This window comes from Castor canadensis, chromosome 14, assembly GCF_047511655.1.
Source record: "Castor canadensis chromosome 14, mCasCan1.hap1v2, whole genome shotgun sequence".
In the NCBI taxonomy this organism is placed as follows: Eukaryota; Metazoa; Chordata; class Mammalia; order Rodentia; family Castoridae; genus Castor; species Castor canadensis.
Window position 1 is genome coordinate 94,278,894 of NC_133399.1, and position 23,397 is coordinate 94,302,290.

At 32.8% G+C, this 23,397-nt stretch overlaps 1 long non-coding RNA gene across 2 annotated transcripts in view; it reads right to left on the reverse strand.

The window, feature by feature from the left end:
- The window catches only part of LOC141416918 (uncharacterized), a 152,440-nt gene that overhangs the window by 97,638 nt on the left and 31,405 nt on the right, over positions 1–23,397 (reverse strand). The window contains exon 8 of one of the 2 annotated variants that reach the window (XR_012441547.1): positions 22,474–22,934. The exons of the other annotated variant lie outside the window; for it this stretch is intronic. This is a non-coding gene — a long non-coding RNA (uncharacterized lncRNA). Of the gene's footprint in view, positions 1–22,473; positions 22,935–23,397 lie in introns of those variants that run through there. 2 annotated transcript variants of the gene reach the window in all.

A 23,397-nucleotide genomic window follows, 5' to 3' on the forward strand; every position in this document is an offset into this window, starting at 1 on the left:
TTACTATTATGTCTTTAGATCTTGGAATTTGTGATGTTGTATTTATAATAATTCAAAATTTAAACAAAAACTTCAATAAATCTTTTAAAGACATTTCACAGTTTCAATTCCCATTACAATGTCACATAGAAATGCTATTTAATAGTGCTATTTCAAAAATTTTATGTAGCTATATAGCAACATATTTATTAAATTTTCATGGGATTTTTTAAAACATTAACTTCAATATCTTCACTATAAAATTGATGAAAAATCTGATACTAGTAGGAAATAAGATGCTTTATTATATAAATAAACAATACTTCAAATATGGATATTTTATACTTTAAAAGTAAAAAATTAATTTGTAAAGTAACCTGTGATTTCATACTGGAAGAAATAAAATGCGACAAACAACATGGAAATAAAAAACATCAGATTTACTTTGGGAGAGATTCAAGGGAATATGAATTTCAAGGGAAACAATAATTAATGATATTATGTAACAATGTTTCTATTATTGTTTTAATTGGAAGCCTTTCCTTTGGCATGTTTTCAGCAGAGGCTATAGCAGTTTGATTTGACTGAGTGAAGTGTGTTTATACATGTATAAGTTTGGATCTTCTGAAGCTCATAGGAAGGACTTGCAAATAGATTTGGTCTACAAAGATTTCCCTCAGACACAGGGAGAGTCAACAATTTCCAATAAACTAGACAATTTTCTTTTTCTTCCATCAAACCAAGAAGTAATTTAGAAGAGATAAATATGTAACAAAGGAAACCATTTTATAGGTCATCAGGTTTAACCTCTTAATTAATGAGCCTAAATGGATAAAAATAATAATCTTATTTGCATCCATGGCCCTAATTGTAATATTTGCTATTTACTGAGTGCTTAATGTGTACCAGACAATAGGATGAACTTTAACTGCATTATCCAATTTCCTAAATTATTTTTATACAGAAACAAATGTTTCATATTATCATTGAATATTCTGTTTTCAGCTAGCTTGCATGAGCTAAAATGACCAGAAGAATAAAGTTATTGCAGGCAAATGTGTAGTAATTGCATTTTGTGAAGTAGAACAAGAGTTCATCTTGCAATAGGCATATTCTTCCAATGTATGATGCTACTGGGCCAAATTCACAACTCATCTGAAATAAATCCCACAACAAAGAATCTGTGATGACATCGCCCATGTCTAGGCTAATTTTTCTTTTTTTAATAACTTCCCTAACCTAGGGATAAGCAAGCCAGTGTGTGCTGTCTACAGCAAGTATTTAGTTTGTTTTTGGAAAAAGGGAGTCATATCTGAATACTTCATCAATTATAGAATTGTCAAAATAGATAATATGAGAAAAACAAGAAATATATTGAATATGATCAAAATATATAAAAAAAAACTGGTGTTAGAAAGAGTCAATAGTGGTGATTATTGAAGACCCTGCTAAAATATTCAATTAGATTATGACTAGTCATTAGCATTTACAGAGAACTCATTCTCCTGAGAAGGCCGAACCAATGTTTTATAACTATCTATTCACTACATTCCTCCAAATAAAACTCTTCTCTCTTCTGTCTCCAAAATTCTCTTCCATCATTTTACTTTCATCAAAATTAAAGCAAACAAAAATGTCCTTTTTTTTCTTTTACAAAATCAGAGAACAGGAGCAGGTCCTGCCTGGGGTACCAGTGAGATGGGGAGGACATGGGGAAAAGATGTAGGAGGATGAATATGGTGCAAATACTGTGTACACATGTATGTAAATGGAAAAATAAGACCTGTTGAAAATGTTCCAGGAATGGGGGCAGGATAAAGGAGAATGATGGAAGGGGTGAATTCAAGTATGATATATTTGATATATGATAAGAAATTTTGTAAATGCCACAATGTACCCCCACCCAGCATGAGGTCACCTTAAGGCCATGTGATACTTTTAGTAACTATGGGTTCTTGATTCTCGAAAGTAAACAAGATTTCTTGAATTCTGACTTATAAATCCTTTCTTCCTCAGCTTCAACATAGTGCATGTCACTTAAGAAAATAAAAGTAAATACTATTGATAATTTTTTGGAAACACAGAAAAATATAGTCCCTTGTTCTTTCTTTTTTATGAAATTTTAATTTATGTTCATGCAGTTTAAAACATCCATAAACTCTATTCTGTCATTTTAAAATACACCATCATAGCTACTACTAGTAGGAAAGCCACTCATATCCAGAAACTCCCCATAGGTGAGGCTATAAATGAGTGTTGGTAAGAATAAAGTTTAATCTATTTGCAAAGCCTTAAAGAGATGTGATCTCATCTCTTATAAATTAAAGAAATCTTTAAAAACATTTCTCAGTTGAATCTAATAATCTGATATCTCTTGATGTTAAGCAAATTAATGCTATTATTCCATTTCTATATAGTTACATTTCAGGATATCAATTGATTATTTATGAATTTTAGTAATTATAGTTTAAATTACTGATAGTATATTAGCATGAATATATTTAACTTTATAAGTATATTTTATTACATTTGCTCTTAGATTCCTTTCCTTTCTTCTTCTGATTGTGATTTTATGGTTTTTTTTAACTTAATAACTTAGAATGATTAAAAACCACTTAATAGAGTTTTTTGGCTGTTTTCATTTTCTTTTGTAGCTGAGGCTGGCCTGGAACTTACTATACGGCTGAGGCTGGTGTCAAATGCAAGATCCTTCTGACTCTGCTTCCCAAGTACTGGGATTACAGATATGCACCACCATGGTTCTCTCTACTACATCCAGTTTGGCATATAAAATACATCCTATTATTTTTAGATAAGCACAAAGTAAGATGTTGACATATTCTACATAAAATGTTTGGCTGTCAAGGGAAATTTTCTTTGAATGTTTAGCAAAACCAAGATACAATCATTAAAGCCAACTTTACTTAGCTATTTCTTCGAAAACCTTTCTCTTGCTGCATAAGTATCTGCATATCATCAATCTCTCTTACTCTGTCCTTGGGGAAACCTGATAACAGTAAGAATGCCAACTGACTTTAAGGAAAATTCATTGTGACAAAAATGACTTTCATAGATACATTATAGCTGTATGGGATGAAATGCTAAATACCATACAAATATTTGATTAGAATCTGTGTGTGTGGATTTCACTAAAGATAATGACTTGAAACTGACTTGTTTCCTGTGTGCCACTGACAGATAGAAAATGGATAATCTAGTCAGGAGATCATTGCTCAATTATGGCCTGAGATGACCTTCTAAATGATTATGTTCAGTTGGACAAAAGATGGTCTCCTGGTGGGCAAAGCAACACTCTCTTTCACGGAACAGCATCACATTAAAGATATCATAGATTACACGGATTATGCTTTATTTTCTTGGCTTTCATGTAAACACTTTCTCTTCCCAAAGGTTGCAGGTAGAAATTTCATAGACTGAAACAAAATATATTAGAGAAAAAATATTTGACTAGTATGAAATATTTGACCAGTATGAAAATACTGGGACAAATTTGCAAATATTCATTGTGCAGATCCAATAGTTAAATCACTTCATGATTTTTCAATTTTTTTCACAATTTTTAAATGGACTAAGGTATTACCATTGGTAACTTTCATTAAACCTGATTCATTGGGCCATAATTCAGAAATGTATGTGAATAAGTTTATGTCTCTATTTTAACTTCCACTCATATTCTAATTTAAATCTTTCAGGTTAAAGAGCACATGGATATATTATCACATTTTCTCTAAGGAAATTTATTTCTTCGGTTTTCAAAATTAAATGATCATCTCATTACATGCAGAAAAAAAATTGAGAAAATTACACATAATATTGTCATAATAAAAAAAATCACTGAATTAAGTATAGAAGTAATGTACCTCAGTATTTTGATGTCCATTCATGAGAAGCCAACACATAACAATAAACTTCATATTGAATAATACCAAAGTCTTCCTCTTAGATGTGCAACAAGACAAAGATAACTACTTTCACTGAATATACTCAATACCTTATAGAAGTCCAGCCAGAGAAGTTATGTTGTAAAAGGAAATAAATGGCATGTAAATAGGAAAGAAAGAAGCCATATTGTCACTGCTTACATAAAGAAACAACAAAGAATACAAAACCAATATACAAAATCAATAGTATTTCTGAACACTAACAGCAAATTCTCTGAAAAATATATCAAGAGAAAGATCTCATTTATGATAGCTACCATAAAAATACACTTAGGAATAAATTTAACTGAGGAGGTAAAATATGTGTATACTGAAAACTAGTAAATATAGATGAAAGAAACTGAAGAACACAGAAACAAATGTAGATATACCAAGTTCTTGGACTAAAAGAATTAAAATTGTTACAATTATATGATTCCCCAAAATCTATAGATTCAATGAAATTCCTATCAAAATTCCACTATTTTTAAAGTAAAAGAAAAAAATTCTAAAGTTCATGTGAAAACTCACACACACACACACACACACACACTCACACATACAGTGTGAGTATGTGTGAGTGTGTGTGAGTATATATATATATATATATATATATATATATATATATATATATGAACCCCAAATATCCAAGACACTCTTACTCCTTGACTTCAAACTAACTACAAAGCTACAGTAATTGAAACAAGATGGTATTTGGAGAGAAAAAAAACACATCCCACCATTGGAACAATATAGAGAGTTTAGAAATGAATCAACATCTGTACAGTTAATTGATTTTTAACAAAATTTCCAGTACTGGGAAATAGAAAAAGAACAGTCTCCTCAATAGTGTTTAGAAAACTGGATTTCCAAACAGAGGAAGGAAACTGGAACCTTATCTCACACTGTGTGCAAAAATAAACTCAAAATGGATTGAAGACAAACATAAGACCTGAAATTCTTAAACAACTAGAAAAAAAGTTTCTTGAAATTGCTCTTACAATGATTGTTTTGTGATAAGGTATCAAAAGCACAGGCATCAAACTAAAGTAAATGAGCACAATTACATTAAACTAAAAAGTTTCTGCATAGCCATGGAAACAAGTAACAGTATGCAGAGAGAAAACTTCTGGGTTGAGAGAAAATATTTGCAAACCATACATTTGATTAAACTATTAAATGAGTTCAAATAATTCACTAACAAAGAAACAAAAACCCAAGTAAAAAATGAGTAAGACACCTGAATGAACATTTATCAATATGGCTACTAGATATATAGAAAATGCTGAACATTGCTAATCATTAGGGAAATGTAAATACACACTGAGATAATATTCAACCTTCAAAAAGAAGGAAATTCTTACACTTGAAACAACATGAATAGACTGCAAGAACATTGCAATGAATAACCGAAGTCAGGCACAGACAGACAAATACTGCATGCTGTTCTCAGTGTGACCCGAAATAATTGAACTCGTAAAAGCAGAAAATAGAAATAGAAGATAGGGTAGGGGAGGAGGATTAGGGAGATGATAGGCAAAGGATCAAAACTCTCAGAGAGAAGGAATATTCTTTTCCTTCAAGTTATATTGCACAGCATAAAGACTGCCATTACTAATAAAGTATTATGTATTTAAAATAACTGATTAAATTTCAAAAAGTTCTCATCACAAAATATGTTTGGTATTTGAGGTGATGAATATGCTAACTAGCTTGATTTAGTTATTCCATGTTGTATTAATGAATTATAACATCATCTTGAGCTCCATAAATTTATATATTTGTAAGTTACTAATTTATAATTAGAATATTAAGTGATTGCAATTATTATGCATATTTGAACTGAACAAGTATATCATGGGTCTAATGTATAATTCTATATGTTTTTCAAAAAACTTGGTATTTATTGTTTATTGAAACAAAATTGCCCACCAGAATTGGTACAGGGAAAAAACATGTCAGATAGAGTCAGGAAGAACAGAGGACAGGTGGGATTGAAAAGGGACACAAAGAATATGCTTCTTCCTCCAGTAAGGATTATAAATTTTTAATGCCTAATTTCAGTATTTGTTTTATCAGTGAAACAATAATTAAGCATAATGAGATAAGAATAAAATTATCTGGGGGCAGGGGAGGTGGCCCAAATAATGTATACATATGTAAGTAAATGCAAAATAATAAAATTTTTAAAAATGAAATTATCTCTAAAACTGTCTACCAAGGAAGAAATATCTCATTATATAAATGTAACATATGAAGCATTTGCATTAATAATTATATATTAACTAAAAATTCATAAGTACAAAGTATCCACATAAGACTGCTTAGGATAACAATACACTTCAGTATATTTTTCCTTTCTCAAAGTGGCTTTTGAAACTACATTTCTGTACCAGAATGATTTCTTAACTAGATTTTTTTTCATTAGCCATTACTGAATGTATTTTTCTTAAGGTGTGGTCATCTTAACCTACAACATCTGTGACTTCTTTTAGTTACACTGAAACAAAACTGTGTGCTCCTTTTCCTTCATTGTCATGCACCTTTTGGATCTCCATTTATATTTGGGGAGGGTGGTAAAGCAATAAGAATATATTACCTCCATGGTAACTTTAATTCTTGGTTTTCCACAGTAGAATGAACATTCACTATTATAATGCATCACGTTTTGTTTTGACATACTAAAAGAGCTTACAAAAATTCAGATTAAAAACAGTCATTAAAGAGCCAGTGATCTTCACTCATCCCATGTCAAACCTCTTTTTTTTAAGTGGTACTGGGGTTTGAACTCAGGGCCTCACACTTGATAAGCAAGCGCTCTACCACTAGATCCACGCTCCCAGCCCTTTTTTGGCTCTTTATTGTTGTGATAGATGGGAGTACATTGTGGCATTTACACAGATTCTTAGAAAGTATTAAGTATATCATGCATGAATTCACCCCTCAACCATTCTCCTTTATCCCTCCCTCAGTTCCTGGAGTAGTCTCAGCAGGTATCATTTTTGCATTTACTTATGTGTGTACACATAAGTACACCTTAACTGGTTCTGCCCAGGTATTTGATCACAGTGAAGTAAACTAACACAGAGATATGTGCCAAATAATGTTATACCAAGTTTCTAGGTATTCTTTAATCTAGTCAAGTTGACACCTAAAACTATCACAATCACATGGAAAATAAATTTTCTCAATTTAGCCTACTCTTTCTGAGGCTGAAAGCCAAATTTCTGATCATCTTAAGGGACTAGTTTATGTTCATTGCTAGGAATATAAGGAAAATAACATGAAGCATTTTTGTCTTACCCACCCCCACACACACCCCAAAACAAAAATAACTTCCCCATCATATCACTTTAAAAAATAAACTTAATCTGTAACATAAACTTTAAGAATTATCAAGGTGCAGCTATCACTACCTTCCTTGTGCCTTTATTGGTATTTTTTTCATCCAATCAGGTATCATTCTGTCTTCTGAAATCCTCTCTGCTCTGGACTTTGTTTCCTCACATCTTTTCTGCCTAGGAAATTAAAATGAATCTTTATCCTCATTTACCTTACCAGGGCCCTTGAAATACCTTTTTATTTAACAAGACCAGAAATTAGATCTCTCCCTACCCTTTTCTGCGCTTTTACTCAAATTTATTTCTTCTAAATTCAAATCTATGTTATTCCCCTTTTCTATCTTGTAGTTTTTGCTCCTCTCAAGTCAAAGTTACAATATGATTTCTTTCTCATTCCAGCTTTGCTCTGAGTCTAATTAATTGTTTGAGGAGAGCACCTTTTCACTGCCAACATATTTTGAATATCTTCTTACTATGTTCTTATTAAATCCCAAATTATATTCCATTTCCATTTGATATTTTCTTGAGTTGTTAATAATCAGTCACTTACATATATATGTATATGAATATATTTTCTATATTCTATATAAACGCAATGTACTTCTCAAAAACGTGAGAAATGACTGAACTTAATTGAAATTGTTAATATTTGAACATTCAACAGAGTTTATAAAGTATTGATACATGCCAAAAACTTGTGTAGGCTCTAGAGATGTGAGTAGTGTGTAAGCAATCAAAATTTCTTTCTTCACAGAGCTCAAATTCTAGTCAAGATAAAGAAAAGAGCAGGAAATTAGTAAGCATGTGAATAAACAACATACTGTGTTATATGATGATGAGTGCTATGAAAAAAAACAAAGAAGGAATCTATGAAGTATGAGGGTGATGATACAGAATTTTTACAGGTGGTTAAGAAATCTCTCCCTCTGAGAAGATAATGCTGGAATAATGGTCTGAGAATGAAGATGTGTGTGTGTAGCATGATGTGTGTGTGCATTTCTATGTGGGTGTATTGGAGAGAGAGACAGACAGAATAATCCTAAGAAGGAAGAGCAAATGCAAAGACCCCTAAGGAGAAGCAGGCTGCTGTATGTTTATAATGTATAGCCTTCAGAATTGTCTTATTAGTATCCAGTTTTAGTACTTGAGGATTTTTTTCAAATTTCTAACAAATTTTATAGGCAAGTATTTAGTGTTGTACAAAGAGTGTGATAAATAATAAATAATGTCAATATTTTTATTGTTTCCTGCAGTCTATTTTGATCTTATGGTGTTTACCTAATACTCACTTCTTATCTCTGGGGCACTGTTATGTTTAAGCTATTTATCCAGGCGGAAGATTAAATATTGTACTGTGTTATTATACTGCTGTGTGTAGTTTGCCTTTTGTGCATGTAGAAATTTATATATTCTGTTCATAACCATATTTCAAGGAACTACTAAGCATTACCATAATTCTTGTACAACCAATACCATGGGAATTTTACTCACACTAATGAAAAATCTGGCAATTCTTTAAAAGGAAGCAGATTAAATGAAGGACAACTTAGAAAAGCCCAGAGGTAAGTGGTAGCCATTGAATAAGATACTATATGTGTCTAATGAACACAAAAAAATCTTACAAAAAGATGATCACATTGTTCATTTCTCCTTTAAGCCAAGAAGCTTTTCTTTAACCACATTCTTCTTAAGAAGGGAGTTTTCTTTTTCACATTTATATATATGTATGTGTGTGTGTTTGTGTGTGTGTGTTTCAACATCAACAGAAGGCAGCTTATTCCATTATTATTTAACAAATGTATATGACTCAATGAAGGGAAAACTTTTCGTGTTATTTTTGTAAAGAAGAAAATAGATTTGTTTTTGTTTGTGCAGAGGAGAAAAGGTGGTGAAGCATTGACTTCTTTCACTCTTCTCATAACCTGGGTCTCAGTGTCTGGGAGTCTTGCAGCTACAAATCTCTCTAAGGATTTCAGTGTCTAGTGATGCACAGAATCCATACAAACGACTCCATTAATTCCTGTAGCCTTTTGGTTGTATGTTCATTAAGAGGAAAGCTATGGAGAGAATTTATTTCCAACCTGGCATCCATATAAATTTATTATCACCCCTCAGTCCAATCCCAGCAATGCCGACTCCTTCACTAGAGAGATACCCTGTGGTCTCTCTTATTGCAAAATATTACATTAGAAATAAAGACAATTATTATGAACCTATTTATTGTTGATATTCAATCGTTAGAAATGGTAGCCTAGTTATTACTGACTCAAATACATTGTTTAGCAATTTAATACTACTTAATAGGGAACCACACTAGGCATTGAAACATTTTTGTAGTCTGCACATGCTAAATGAACATGAGTTTCTATATCCATAGGTATTGTTATTAGTCATAAGTACATAAATCCAATCTTTGTCTTTTCTTGGCACACTTGGTCAAATAATCATAAGCATAACTATTTATAAGTCATAATGAATTATAAATTGTCTGTGTGCTTGATACTAAGTTTATGATTAAAAATGATATTAAATGAAATATAGCTATTATTTTTGCTTTCAAGGAATCTTTCAGCAGTAGGTATGCAACAGATGCTTCAGGCATTCTCTGGAGAAATAAGAGCTAACATATTACCTATTATATTTTACTTTATTTCCTTTTGCTTTTCTATGAACAGAATATTTTAAAAGTGGGTTTCCCAACTTTCTTTTCCTTGGAAACTGTAAAAATTCTCAAAACACAGATATTCTACAGTTTATTGTAACAAATATCTAAATCTACTGTTAAACAATTTGTTTTTACATGTCATGGGAAAACAAGGAATCCCTGTGAGGTTGTCTGAAACAAGGTCATCTGTCTGAAAATGTCTGGACAGTATTTCACTGGAGCTTGTAAATTGGGTAAAATAACCCTGAAACATAAGATCAAATTATATAAGAAAGAGTTTATTTTGTCAGTTGTAGTACATATACCATTTTTGCAATAAAATAATGGCTATATACATATTTACCTTGTTAAATGTTGTATTATAATACTTTCAATATTTTTGTTGGCATATTTCAAGAGAATCATGTTATATTTCTTTATAAGCACCTATTGACAAGTGAACTTAAATCAATATTCCTCACAAGAAACACATCCATTATTGATGGCTTATCTAAACCTCATTATCCACTCATGCTTCATATAATTAGTCTTGTACTTGAGTGTGTATTATCTGAAATAAATCCATTATACAGAATATAGAATACCAGGTACTTTTGTTACACCTCAATATGATGACAGTCAGTAGTATCTATTTGAGATCTTGGTGAGTGAATGATAAATTGTATGTGGAGCTAATCAGCACCAACTCAGGTTTACAAGGTTAGAAATTTAGAAATTATTCTCCATTCTTTCTTCCCTTAATTAGTCATTATCTCCCATGGGGACACACCGTGTACAGTTGATTAAATAGAAATATCTACTCTGTTTCAAAACATCACTGACTTTTATTAGGGCAATTGGGATAACTCCTATGAAACACCTCTTGCCTTCAGCGTAGCCTTCTCCTATCAACCTCTGCTGCAAAGCTTTTGGGGTTTCTTCATTACTGATGTGTAAAATTCAAGTCCTTTGAAATACCATCCTAATAATCTGCACATCGTGAATCTCACTCAGCCCATTCCTCACAGCAAATACTTACTTGTCTCAGATATTCAAAAGCATTTGTAATTCCTTTTTATCCTATCCACTTATCCTTGCATGTATTATATTCTTTCTTGAGTGCCTGGAATCTCCTGATGTTCTTCAGGAGTTACCAAATGTTAACCTTTCCAACAGGACTTTTTTATTCTAGCATTTTAGATCAATAGTCTTCAGCAAAATACATTTCAAACACCTTTCAAATGTTTTGTACTGAGCTCTCAAGGTCACATACTTAATGATCTACTTTCTCTACTCTTAAAAATGTCAGAGGTAAAGAACTAACTATATTCTCTTCTCTGAGTTCCATGGTACCTCATATGGACCTTACATATGGTGACAATGTGCAGCAGTGGATAACTTATGTGTCCAGTCTCCTTTCAAATTTTAAATGTTATTGCTTTAATGATAATGTCTTATTCATCAGTATGTTCCCAAACTCTGAGACAGATCATCACTAAATATTTATAAATGGATTTAAAATAAGGCTAGCTATATTTTACATAATTTGTTCAAATACTTGACAAATTTTCTTAAAGAAAAATGTCCATTTTTCTGCCATGTCAACATGATTGTAAGCTACATAAATTTAAAGCCACAAATTCTGTGTCTTTATATTCCCCTTAAATTGACTTTGAGCTCTATACTTAGTGGATTCTCAATATGCATTAGCTCTTAGCAGATTAAAGAAAATCATAATTTGAAGACACTGGTGAGAAATTAAAAGCACATTAGTATAACAATAGATTTGGGGGGATGTGAATATTTTAATATTTTATTATTGCATGAGGACTGATATTGTCACTTTGAGGAATATTTGATGTTCCTTAAGATCAAATGATTCTAATTTGAAAGTTATTTATTCCACATAAACCTGAAATAAAAATATGAATGTAGATAAAGAGTCAAATTTCAGCCATTTAAAAGTATGCTACTGAAAAGAGAGAGAAAAAAAGTAATGTTGATATTTTGAAGACTCAATTTTAATCTATAGGCAACTATAATCAGTGATGATTATTTTTGATATTTTATTCCTTGTGAATTCGTGCCTTGAAAACTCATATTGGGCATAGACTCATTAACATTCAAACAAAATTTCTTTAATATAAGGCTGCAAACATAGACCAAATTGGGTTTTGATTTTTCAGACAATTATTCAATGTTTCATGCACTTAATTCACAGCACTGATTTTTGGACTTTTTCTTTAAAGCCTAAAGTGTTAGTGTTTACATTAAAACTTACTGGGAATCTAAGGTGATAAATGAATAAAGTAGCTCAAGGCTTGGATCTTTATCTGTTCTACCCTCTCTTCCACTCAGTTTACTATGATGTTTTCACAGAACCCAAGTTCTCTGCAAAAAATAAAGCATATGGGAAGTGAGTGGCATATGTTATCTGCATGTGAGGACCAGAAATTGATTTGCCTTCACTCTCTTGTAGCTTCTACCTAGAACATGACATGCACATTGTCCCATTTGTGTACTCATCAAATGTCTGCCCGGAAGAAAGATGAGACAGTAAAGGTTTGTTTCAGAGGAATTGACATACACACATTCTAGAGATCTTTTCTTAGTATTCCTATCTTGTTGCTGATGCTTAGATTCCTTAATTAGACTTCATCTACTTGTAATGCATTATCCCTCTTTGCATTATTAATAATATATCCTCCTCAGTTTCAATACCTGAATTTACATGTTTGCAACCTGAGTTCATTGAATTTTAACCTTTTACTCAGGTCAGATTAGGCATTTATTTGTGTTTGCATAAAACCATACTTTTTTTAGCAGTACTGAGTTTTGAACTTAGGACTTTGTACGTGCTAGGTGGGTGTTCTACTGCTGGAGCCACACCTTCAGCTCTTTTTGTTCTGATTATTTTAGAAATAGGTTCTTGCTTTTTTCCCAGTCCAGCCTGGACGTCCATTTTCCTACTTTATGCTTCTTGTAGTCTCTGAGATGTCAGGCAGTCACCACCACACCCAGCTTTTTTCTGTTGGGATGGGGTCTTTTTTTTTTCTTCTCTTTCTTTTATTTTATCATTTTTACATTTACTTATATGTGGGATGGGGTCTTGCAAACTTTTTTTGCTTGGATGGCCTCAAATCATGATCCTCTTAATCTCAGTCTCCTAAGTAGCTAAGATTGCAGGTGTGAGCTACTGTTGCCTGACGGTCCCCTAAATTTTTGTCTCTGCTGTGACAATGGGCTACCCACAATGCCGCTGTTGGACTTGAGCTAAAGGGAGTGTCCTACTCAGGTCGATGTGCCTCAAAGGATCATTATGCTTTGGAGTGTCTTTGAGCTATATCCTCCTTTAGTGACTAGGATTGGCCATACAGCAAGATGTTCTGATCCCAAATCCAGCCCCGTGTGTGCATCTGAGCTCCCTTACAACGTCTGGTACTAGTAGTGGTTTGCAGTACTTTATCATGTTCCCTTTCAATAAGGAGAAACTGTGACTTGCAGATTAAACACTAAAAGGCCATGTGGTCTTTTCTGATCTCTTGCCATGTTGCTCTCCAGATACCTCCTCACAGAATGTTTGCTCTTAGAACCAGGCGCCATGCTGCCAATATCCCCAGGCACAAGGGGAAGCCATTTGTAGGCATACTACTGAGTGCATACTCTGAGTCCTATGAGAAACCTGGCAGAGGAAGAGGAAAGAAGCCTTCAGACTACTCCAGCGCCCAGCTGATGAGTCACATCCAGCCTTTCAGAGCATCTCAGCTGAAGCACAAGCATCTTGAAGTCTTGAAGAAAAAAAATGCCACCATCCCCTTTCTAGATTCCTGGAAGACAGATTCAATGAAGATAGGAAAATGGCTATTTCTTTTTCTTATACCTCCAAATTCACCTCTTCATAGAATGTTTGAGCTGTTTCTGGTCTTCAGAAAATTATATATAATGTATACATTTCTCATTATATAATAGATATTATATACTACAATATATCTTACATTTTGTTGATATATATTGTGAACATTTGCATTATTGTCTTATTGTCTTCAAGAGGATACATACTTTCATTTCACTTAAGTAAAACTCTAGAAGCTCAGGTCAAAGTTAGATAGATACATTTTTGACTTTCAAGAAAGTGCCAAACCACTTTTAAAGTTTGTATCATTTTAACTCATGGCAGTAGGGTAAGAGTTCCTTTTTCTTTATATTCAGATCAATTCTTAATACATATAGTCTTTTAAAAACAAAATCCAACCATTCCAATGGAATTACATTGTGATTTCATGTTCATTTTTCCTAATAACTAGTAACGCTGAGTATCACTTCATGTTCTTATTACCATCTGTATATCTTCTTAGGAGAAGTGTCTATCTTTCTCCTCACTATAGGTAACATTTTTCTGCTTCATGCCTGTCTGGAAATTCTAAGTACAAAGCTAGACATTAAGTAGTTTAGGGGCTGGGCATAGTGGTTCACACACAATCCCACTATGCTTAAGGCTAAGTGAAAGGATTATAGGTCAGTCCCTAACTGAAAAATAAACTAAAACCAAAATTGCAACTCAAGTGGCAGATCACTTGCCAATTCAAAACTCTGGGTTCAAAACCCAGTACTGGAAAAAAAAAATGGCAGGGTGGGGAGAGGATAAAGAAAATGAAAAAAAGAGAGTAAAATTTTTACATTGTTGGATATAGAGTTTGTTTCATTTTTTAATTTTTTTTTACTTTTTGTGATTAGTTTACTTGGAATTTATTTGATCCTTTTGATGCTTGCTTTTAAGATTTGCAAAGCCAAAACTGCAGCAGACATTAGTCTTAGACTAATTTAGCCTTATAATGAGGGTCATACCCTCTGAGAATTCTACCCTATGAATTAGCAAGTTATTGCTGCTTTACCCTTCCAAAGCATTCTACATCCTCAACTTTGAAGGAGCGCCTAAGCTGTGTTTGGCACCATCCTACACAGAGGCTTTGAAACTACCCAATGACAATAAATTAGGATAATCCTGAGCAAACCTCCTTAGGTTTCTTATCCAACAAAGACCATTGATCATATTCTGTGTAGTCTGTGTCCAATGTCTAACATGCATCACTTTCTATATCCTATTTATCCACTTCTGTAAGTGGAAGGTAAATACTCTTCCTGAAACTTATCATAGCTGAAAACTGAAATGATATTATATCTTTTCCTATTCTTTTACTTTTGAGTTCTCTTCCTTTATATTGTATTGGATTCCTACATTGTCTAATAATAACATGCAGAATGTTCTAATTTTTCCAGTTTTTTAGTCTCTGCCTATTGTACCCCCACTTAAACATAACATAATTAAATATATAAGCACTTGAGGTCACAAATACTATTTTCCTATTTTCAAAGTTTTCTCTTTGGATTTGTTTCATTTTTCTTCTTTTACTAATTATTCTTAGGTTAGCAAAATAATTTTCAGTATTTCATTTTAATTTCTAAACAGAATAATTAACTATAACTATTTTCATTCTTAAGTGATTATAGTAGATTTTAATATGCATCTTTAATTTATCATAATATATTCAAAGTTAATATTCTAAATGTGTCTTGTAGCAGTGTAATTTTATTCCACCTCTCTTTTGTGCTTAATATATATTTATTTACATTCCAGTATCCATAATATATTGCAAAAGTTCTTTCTATTAAACAAGAATATTTTAGAGGCGTGAAGACATTAAAATTTGTCATTTAATTTGTCACAGTATTTCTGTTCATGTGTAGTTATTTCTCTTTAGTCTGAGTAGTGATATGTGACTTGTCTTGTACTTCAGCTGTGTGGCTTCAAGGAATTCTTTCAATTTTCATTCATCTGAAATGAAACTATTTTTGAAAAACTTTTCCATCAGATTTAGAATTCTGATTTTATAAAGCTGCTTTTTCCAACACCTCAAATATGTTGCTACACTGTCTATCTTTGCATTGCTTGAATAATTTTTCTATGTGTGAAATTTTTTACCCTAGCTACATTTAATATTTTCTTTTAATGGATTATTTATTTTTGTAGTTTTGCTAAGAAATGCTCTAGCATGGTTTTCTGTGTTTATTCTGCTTGGATTTCAACCAAGATTTTTGTTTGAGTTTTTTTATCACAACTGGAAATTTTTTCATCAGTTATTTCTTTGAAAGTGTTTCAACATCTTTTCTCTCTCTCTTTCCTCTCCTGTTTAGACTCCAATAGCATGCAGTTAAAGCATTTATATTGTCGCTCAAGCCACTCAAGATCTGTTTATACTTCTAAATAGTTTTCCTCCTATATTTCAGTTTATACAGATTCTACCTTTTTATTTCAAGCTTAATAATCTTTCTTCTGACTTTTATAATCTGTGATTAATCTCAGGTACACATAAAATAATGGGCTTATATTTATTACCCAGAAATATAAATAGGTAATCCAAAACAGAACCAAGATTGAAATCTGATCATTTATTCTAGTGATTAAAAGATAAAATTTCTAGGACCCAGTTGCTATTAATGCAGTATTAAAATTAATACTAAATAAGAGTATTAATAGTATCTATAGAATATTAACTGAATCCATTTTTTCTACTCTGGAATGAGTATTTACTTGTAGGAAAATAGTGTTGAATCACTATCTTTTATCACAGACAAAAAGAAAGGATTTTCTTACAGTTTTCATAAATCATCATTGAATGGTAATTTCAAGATAGGATGAAGGGCTTACTAAATTCTATACCTATATTGCAAAAAATAGTTGATTTATTGACTAAGGAAATCGAGTTTTCCAACAAAACCATTTTTATTCTTGAGATTTTCCAACATAGCAAGATGAAAAATAGTTAAACATACTAGTAACTAAGATTTTGCTAGCACCTATTTTATGATAGATACAACTCATACTGAAGCGAGAGGTGTCCCTCAGAATAGCTAACTTAAATTTAGTCAGTACTTGTGTCTTGAATTTGGGGAAAATTGTAGCCAACAACTCATGGAAGATATTCTGGGGATAGTATCCAGAAATATGCCAGTCAGTCAATAATATGATGTTTGCCCCATACTATGTTTTGCTTGGACATTGCTGCTTAAGATTTGGTACTTGGGTTATCCAGAGAAATTAACTTTCTCACAAGTCCTTTCATTTCTATGAAATTCCCACGCCAGTGAGGATGCTGGGTAACTGCATTGTCTTCATTTCCAAAATCATGATCACTTTGTTCACCAGCTAACTAAGCAGCAGAATGTGGCTAGGAATGAAGATTAACTGATATTCAACTCAGTACTCTTGACCAGGTAATTGAAAATGATGTCCTAGTCTATGGATGACATGAGGTGATTGTTTGTTTAAGTTATTAATATGATTATAGTCTCATACTATTTGGTTTAAAAACAACTATTTTCAACATCTTTTATCTATAATGGTCTAATCTTTATTTTTTACAAGTCTCTAATCTTGGACCAAAACATAGAAGAAATTTTAAAGTCTAGAAATTGCACCAATCTTAAGGACAACATTAGTATTTAACTATGCTAAAATTTAAGGCCATGATGAAATAAATACATAAGTAAGTTGACAAGACGATATCTATTTTAAACTTAGACTTAGAAAGTTATATTCCTGTCTACAAGTTTGAGCACAGCAAAATATAAATTGCTTAATTATTTAAAATGAAAACTAGAAAATAATTATATTTTTATGCAAATGAACAGTTAAAGGGCTTTGTGTTAAGAAATGTGTACATTTAATATTTCTGGACATGTAGTATATAGCAAAAACTACTAAATGACACAAGAATAATTTCTACCCTCACAATGCCAACATTAAACATATGCTTGAAATTTACTAAAAAGATTTAAAATTTAAAATTTTAAATCTTAATTTTAAAATTTTAATTTTAGAGAAGAATAAAATTATTATGAATTTAAAATGAGTCCTATAAAGAAAGAATAAAGGAGTCAAAAATAGATGGTTATGTTAATGCATGATTCAGAGAATTAGAAATGATGGTAAAGGAACACTGACATAGGATGATTTCTAATGCAAGACCTAAAATATGAGAAGGTCCTAACATACAGTTTAAGGGGAAAGCACATACCATAAACTGGAATAGAATATGCAAAAAAAAATCTTACAAAGTGCACTGGAGGAAGACAGTTTGACTAGAAAACTAAATCTGGAAGGGTGAGACAGAAAACTGAAAATGATAGTCAAATTGCTAAAAGCTCCTGCTTAGAAAAATGTAACCAAACCAAAATCCAGACAAAAGTCTAGAAAAACTGACTTTCAAATGTATAACTATGTCACAATAATATCCTTAATTTCTTCTATTTTTAAAATGACTCAAGAGAAAAACTGTATATTATTAAGAGAAAGTTGGCTAAAGACATGAACTGTCAAACCATGACTTAGAACTCATAAAAATAATGATAGAACAATAAAGATTTTTAAACTAATAATAGATTTTAAGTGAGCTTGACATACATGAATCTTTTTGTTATAAAATCAAATCTCATTGCGTTTGGAGGTAAACATAACAAGTTGTCAGTATATATCAGAAACTTGAGCAAACTGTCTAGCACAGATATAGTTTATTCTTATCAGTATATAAAGAGAAGTATATGCAAAATGTTTATCATTCAATTGTATATAATATCAAAATTGGAAAACATAAAAATATCCAAAAACAAATTTTAAGATAGTGTACCAAGTGCCAATTAACTGAAAGATTCATTCCAATAATATAATGTTTGAACATTGAAGAGAAATGTTTTTGGTGAAAAATTCAAGTTATACAGGGCAAGCACACTAGTTTCCTAAATACAAGTTACACTTGAGTGTGAACCTGTTTCAAGCGATTTATTTAAAACTTTACAAATGGCTATTTGGGGATAGTGACATTTTAAAGTTTATTTTTATTATATTCATTGTTTAACTTATATTTTTACTTTAATCAGTATTGGTTATATCATTTGAACTATTAATAAATATATAATTTAAAATAAGATAATGATTTAATAGTCACTATTATAAATTCTATATAATAGCACTCTCCTGGTGCTTAATTTTATAGCAAAGTATTATTTGCTTCTAGTTATCCCAATTGTAAGGAAGGACATAATTTTCCAAAGTAAGTTGCTTTCTCCTTTCTTGTGGCAGCTGCCATCTATGAGTCCTTTGTTATAAACTAAATTGCAGTCAATTGAAATAATAGCATCAAAAGTAGTTGCTTTCTTTTTTACCTTAATGGAGAAAAATAATTACTTAGTGTTCTTTTAAGAATTTCTTTGCTTCTCTTCAGGTTACATGCAAGCATGTTCTTATATAGAAAAATTGAACACGATTTTAGATCATAAAATCTTTCATATTTCTCTCAATTTCAAAATTTAAAGCCTTCCTTTTTAATACTTTCATAGTGTAACAAGCACTTAATTTAAAAAAAATTACCATTAAGTTTTCTGTTTTAGAGAATAAGACATTAACTGTCATGGTTTTGCCCTTGGCTTTTTAAAAAGTATAGTCCTCAATAATATTCCTTCACTTAAAAAATACCAAATTGCTACCTAGTAGAATTAGCAAAGGAAGCTATGGATGTAGCTTATGGATGTAGGTACTAAAAACTACAATTCCATAAAAATGTAACTTCACTGCTGTTTTTTGCAAATATCATTAAAAGCCCTTGATCATAGACAGAAGTTTTACAAGCTGTAACAATTCTCATGTGACAATCATAACCACACAAGGTTGGAAAATCCTCTACAGGAAGAAGCCGAACACTCTTGGTAACATTCCCCGTCTTCAATCTTTCACCAACTAAAGTCCTGAGAAAGCTCAGCATACGTAGAAGAAATATGGGATGTAAGTGTTTACAGTGGGAAACACAGTCAACCACGTGGGTGTGCACTTAGAGCTCTGACAGGTGCACAGCAGGGTCAAGGCGTGTATTTGACAACTTAAGAACATTTGTGATTTATGATAAGATTGCTTACATCATGCTACACTCTAGGGATAAGGCTTAGAACCATAATTAATAGATATAAACTATCTATTAATTGAATGTTTTTAGTTTGGGCTATTAAAACACATACTCTTCTTATAAATATCCCCATTCAAGTCTTAGTGTGACATGTTTTCATTTCTCTTGGTGTAAATATTCACAAGTAGAATTGCTGGGCCATACAATCAACCTGCTTTAAAACCAGGTTCTAAGTCAAATTTAGTCAAGCTAAATTGACTGGTTTTTCTCTTTTGTATCATTAAGACTTTCCTGTTTCTTTGCAAATCTGTTTTTTTTTTTTCATGGAAAATTGACATTTAATGATATAGAAATGATGGATTACATTTTGTTTTTCCCTTTCAGTAGATAGACACCAATGTCTCTTTGCCCAATGTTTTATTCTCATCAAAATCTGGATCCCCAGTGATCAAGCATTTGTGTGGTTCAGTCACCAGTTCTGCTTTGGGAAAGATGGTGCTCCGACCTTAAGACAAGGATTCCACCCTATGGTGATTGAGGGCTGTAGGGGGTGCTGGGAACCCACACACTACAGCAGCTATTCTGAAGTTTTAATTTCACTTTCTGATGGACTCCCTTTGGTTTCCCTTCTACAAGCCCATTTAAGCAGTCAGACTGAGATGTAGAGAGAGCTTCCCTCAGCTCTTCTGTGACTCCCTCAGTTTTCACAATCTCACCATTACATTTCTGGGTAAGCCATTTCTTGTCATAAACCAGGACCACAACCTTGGTTTTTCCAATTTCCAACAAATCTACCACTTGTATTTCGCAAAGCCAGAGTTTTTTCATGTCTCTGGTTGTTGACTGAATTTTGTGTCTCTGGCACCAAAGCCACGGTTTTGGCTTTGTTTGTTTGTTTGTTTGTTGTGTGTGTATGTATTTTTACTTTTTTTTTTCCAACCAGTTCCAATTTAGCCAACCTATAATTTTATACCTGTGAACTAACTGGGGGTAGGGCTGACAGGTTAGCCCCCAGCAAGAAGAACACAGTCTTTGGCTTTCTCAGTTTGACCAATATAAACTCTTCTCAATTTGCCTTCTAATTTTGGTCAGTTCTCAGTATTCTGCAATGTTTTTGGCAAATGTCATTCAATTTTATACATTTTTCTACAGAAGGGAATTATTCAAATTGACAACCCTTTTAGTTGCTCTTATAAGGAGTAAGACTTATGATTAATTAAGGTAAGATACATTTTCAAGTATGATGTCAAAATTTGAGATTTACATGACAGAGACAGATATGGATAATATCCAAGGTTTTCAGATTTGCAGATATCTAGGAAAATAAAAATTAAAAATAGCTACCAGGCTCCCATGAATCACTAAACTTGATGGAGGAATCTAGAAGAAGGAATTATGAAGGAAAATTCATTTTTCTACTGAATCAGATTAGGCACACTTATCTGTGAAACACATCTCTTCTATCATAAAAGCATTTGTGGAAATTAGTGCTTCAAAATGTGAAGCATCAGAGTATACATTCTTAAATGAAGAGCAGATATCTGCATATATCTCACCAATGACCTACTTTGTGCTGAATTGCTTTCTCATTACTTGCCTGTGCCTCTGGCATTTTACTCCAACTGTAGACTATGGAGTGGAAAAAAATGAAAACTGAAAACTGCTAACCTCTTCTGGGAGCCAGGAAGGAATTTTAAGAACGCAAGTGTATGTAACCCGGCACAGCAATTCATATCTTTATTATCAGCTACTTGGGAGTCAGAAATCAGGAGGGTCATGGTTCAAGGCCAGTCTGATCAAAAATTAGCTAGACTCCCACCTCAATTAATAAAGTGGGCATGGTGGAGCATGTCTGTCATCCCAGCTATGTGGGAGACCATGGGTTGGAGAGTCAGTCTGAGGCTGGTCCTGGGCAAAAATGCAAGACCCTACCTGTAAAATAACTAAGCAGAAAGGTCTGGAGTTGTACATCAAGTGGTAATCACCTGCCCATCGGGCAGAAGGGTCTGGCTTCAAATCCTAGCACTGCCCAAAAAAAGAATTTAAGTAAATGGGTTTACAAAGAACAGTTCTTAACTGTTCTCTTCCCTACATCTTTCTGTTTCTCAGGACCTACCAACAGTAGTACACATGCACACACATGCACAAACACACAAGTGCACACACATGCAGAATCTCAGCTTTGCCCATAAAGCTTTTCCACTGCTCCTTAGTGAAGTCTGGATTTCTTTCCAAAAAGACATTGAAGGAGCCACCAATGAATGATCAACAAGCTTGGTGAAGGCTCTGAGGCACTTGCTGCAGCTGGCTCTTCCTCTTGTGAGCCAAGCTGAATATTTTCAAATGTCTCCACAAGAAAGCATTGTGAAGTCATTTTATTGATTGATCTGAAGAGACTTCTAAGACCATATTTGGCTATTCAATAAATGTAGTGAAGCATCAGCATGCAAAAGTGTTGCTTTTTCTCCCTCCAAGTTTGCCCAGGTATGTTTTCCTGTGGAGTAAAAATTAATGTTTGCCCTTCCCACTGATGACTCTCATCATGTTACTGATTTGAAATAAAGGCAATGTGGTATATGTACACAGTATGACATATACATACTTTATTCATCCATGAAGAAAAAAATCAGCCAGGCACTGGAGGCTCATAAGTAGTTTCAGCTACTTAGGAGGCTGAAACTGGGAGGATCACAATTCAAAGCTAGCTTGGGCAAAAAAGTTTGCAAGATCCCCATTTCAATGGAAAAAAGTAGAGTGTGGTGGTATGTGCCTGTCATCCCAGTGACTATGGGATGCTCAAATAGGAGGATCATGATTCAGGCTGGCCTGAGGAAAAAGCAAGGCCCTATCTCTAAAATAACCAGCACTAAAAAGGGCTGGGGGCATAATTCAAGAGATAGAATATCTGCCTAGCAAGTATGAAGACCTGAGTTCAAGTTCAAGTACTGCTAAAAAATTAGAAGAATGATATCATGTTGCTTTCAAGAAAATGAAAGGAAATGGAGATTATCCTGTTAAACAAAATAAGCCAGACACAGAAAATAGAGTATTGCATGTTCTTCCTCATATGATGAATCTAAAAAAGAAAAAGAAGGACATGAAAATAGAAGAGGGAATAGGAAGAGTAGAAGTGGGAATGGGAGAAGGGATAAGTGTGGGCAAGGAGAGGATAAATAGGACCAAAGTACCTTACACACAAGTATGAAAATATCATATGAAACACACCATTATGCATAATTAATATATATTAATAAAAAGAGAAAGCATGCCCCCGTGGCCTGACTTCTTCCAACTAGGCCCCACCTCTTAAAGTTTCTACCATCTCTTAACAGTGCAATAGACTGGTGACAAAGCCATTAGCAAATGAGCATTTGGGGGACATTTCAGCTCCCAACTATAGCAGAAAGTAATGCCCGTGCTCTCTCTTACTGCTCTCAGATTCCTTAAGTCATACCCCTAAAGTTCCAGACAACTGGGACTCTGTAGCTAATGTATGATGAGCTCTAAAGGCTAAACTATAGTTTCCTGAAAAACCATCT